This window comes from Drosophila nasuta, unplaced genomic scaffold (genome assembly GCF_023558535.2).
Source record: "Drosophila nasuta strain 15112-1781.00 unplaced genomic scaffold, ASM2355853v1 ctg289_pilon, whole genome shotgun sequence".
NCBI lineage: Eukaryota > Metazoa > Arthropoda > Insecta > Diptera > Drosophilidae > Drosophila > Drosophila nasuta.
Window position 1 is genome coordinate 24,477 of NW_026869487.1, and position 3,312 is coordinate 27,788.

A 3,312-nucleotide genomic window follows, 5' to 3' on the forward strand; every position below is an offset into this window, starting at 1 on the left:
TAGAGTCACGACGGACTCTATTGTGAACATTATGCTGGAGAAGGAGGAATACTGGTCAGCGGTATGCAGCTATGCAGAAAAAGTGACCACCGCACTACGAACTCTCGAAAGGGAACGTACCCGCAGGCGTAACGGAGGAAGTGAGCTCCCGTCAGGTCTCGTGAAGCAATACCTCACGGCAGTACCACGAGAATTTCCTTGACAGTTTTCTTTCTAACCTTTTTCTATATTCTAGTGCCTAATGTTATGTTATATTTATTATATTTAGTATTAGATCTAGTTCCTCCGAATAAAAAAAAAAAACACACACACACACACACACATGAGGCAATTTAAAGACATGCTCGACATGCTGGCGCGCCACGCTAGAGGGGCGTAGCCCGATAGTAGTAGCCAAGGACTTCAATGCCTGGGCCACAGAATGGGGAGCAGAATATCGAATCGTCGTGGAAGAGCACTGATAAACACAATGAGCCTGCTCGTCCTCGTACTACTTAACGATGGAGTCAAACCAACCTTTGACAATGACAGAGGAACATCTTATATTGATGTCACTTTCGCTAGCAGGGCTTTAGCAGTAAATGCCACCTAGGAAGTTCTGGAGGACGAGACGCTGAGTGACCATGCGCTGATCCTCATCAACATTAAAATGACGAGTGCGACACATAGGCTTCGAGAAGGAATACACAAGGTCGAATGTAGGACACGAGGAAACTGGACAAAGAGATGCTATCTTATATAATAGAAGGCCTGGAGAATCCAGCTAACCAAGTAGAAAATATGGCCACAAACCTGACGAGACTGCTGGTATCGACGTGCGATGCTTCAATGCCGCGAAAAAGTCAAACAGGAGCAAGCCACCTGCTTACTGGTGGAGCGAGTCCTTGCGACTTTGAGAGCGGAGTGCCTCGCAGCAAGAAGAAGAGCTCAGCGGGCGAGAGGACGTGACGAACACCTGCAATTAGTGCCTCCACAGAACAGCTCGGGCGGCACTACAAAGGGCAATCGCGATAGCGAAGGCTGGAGCATTTAAGGATCTGCTCGACAGTATTGACGAGAACCCATGTGGCTCTGCATATAAAATTGTTTATAAAAAGTTAAAAACTTCGGCGGGTAAGCTACAAATGGAGCCCGGTGCAATGGCCACCATCGTAGAGGAACTGTTCCCGAAAGAAGATTCCTTTTGGCAACCGGCTGAACCTACCCCTGGCGTGCCTTTTCCCGCCATCACTCCAGAGGAAATAGTAGCAAGCCACACTAAGGATAAGGCCCAGCAAAGCTCCTGGTTTTGGACGGAATACCAGGAATCGTCGTTAAAGCCGTAGCGGAGGCAAAGCCGGAATTATTCAGCAACACTTTCCAACAGTGCCTTGCTGAAGGGATATTCCCCAAAAATATGGAAAACCAACGGCTTATTCTCATCCCCAAGGGTAAAGGTAACGCCAACACCGCCAGTGGTTACCGTCCCCTATGCCTACTAGACATAGTGGGAAAGCTCTTCGAACGGATTATATACTGCCGACTGGAGGCGATCACTGAGGGGCCCAGTGGACTATCGCATCAACAGTACGGGTTCCGAAAGGGGAAAAGCACCCTGGATGCGCTGGCTGATGTTCGAAACATCGCACAAAACGCGCTGGACGGTGAAAGATGGCTAGGAGGAACGACGGAATACTGCGCGATAGCCACCCCTTGATGTAAAAACGCCTTTAACTCGGCTAAGTGGACCAGCATCCTCAGCGCCATGGGGAAACATGGGTATCCCTAAATATCTCAGGGATTTTGTTGGGAGCTATTTCCGAGAGCGGGTCCTTTGGTACGAAACCAGTGAAGCCCCAAAAGTACCAAGTTACCTCTGGTGTCCCACAAGGATCTGTGATCGGTCCAATCCTGTGAAACATCATGTACAATGGTATCCTGAATGTAAGGAAACCAAGGAACGCTAATTTGCACTGCTTCGCGGACGATGTGGCGATTACAGCCGTAGCCAAAACATTGACTGTTCTACAAACCACCTGCAACGATGCAATCAGAGCTGCCACTGATTGGCTAGAGAGTGTCGGGTTAAACATTGCAGCCCAGAAAACAGAAATTGTGCTACTAAGCAGCAGAAAGGCAGTAGAGTCGCTATATATATAACGGTAGGCGGAATATAGCTTGAATCAGCTAGGTCACTGAAATATTTGGGGGTTATGATTGACCATAGACTCAACTTCAGGGACCATGTGCAATATGCTAGTAGGAAGGCCGCTATGTCAACCGCCGCCCTGAGTAGGTTGATGCCAAACGTAGGGGTCCGAGAATGCCAGCAAGGAAACTGCTGGCCTCGGTTTACGAAGGCAACTTTACTGTACGCAGCACCAATATGGAGCAGAGCTACGGTAAAACCGTCTTACCTCAAAGAGGCGCGGGCAACCTACAGAACCATGGCTCTAAGGCTTATAAGAGGCTTTAGGACCATCTCAGAGGACGCGGGGCTGGTTCTCGCAGGTATGCTACCAGTAGACCTGGAGGTAAACGCTCTAACGGAAATTCGCGAAGGTGTAAACCGGACGACGGCGTACGAGCGCCAATTGGAGGAGTGGCAGCGTAGATGGCAAGCATCAAGAAAGGGGCGTTGGACCTATGAACTACTACCAGACATCGCAACCTGGATCAAGTGTCAACATAAGGAGCTGGACTACCATCTTACCCAGTTCCTAACGGATCACGGCTGCTTTCGAGGGTATCTTCAACGATTCAACCATGTAGATACTCCCTACTGTTTCTACTGCATAAACGACGAGGAGACGGCCGAGCACGTGCTCCTACATTGCCCGAGATTTACTAACGAAAGAGAGCAAATCAGTAGACTTGTAGGGCCGACGATAAGCCCAAGGGTCTTCTGGCTGCAATGATGGCAGACGAGGAGTCCTGGAAGACAGGACAGACCTTGATAGTCAACATTATGAAGCAGGTCCGAGCTGACGAGATAGCTAATAGACCTGCTAGTCGATAGCTGATCAACAACAACTTCCTTTATATTCGCAGCTTGCCGTAAGAGGCGAGCCACACTGACGATTGTGTGCACTGGAGCACACCATCCGGCTCACCGAAGTAATAACTTAATTGACAGTCCCGGTGAGCCTACAAAGGACAGAAGAAGATACGGAGGTTTTAGTGCGTAAGAATTGCACACATACCCCTCTACAGGAGGTAGAGGGCATCTTTTGAAGATTTTCCTGCCGGGGTGCAAAACCAAAACACACACACACACTCCTAGTCACTAAGCTTAGTTTTAGAATAAAACAAGTAAGAAAATTACAGTCGAGT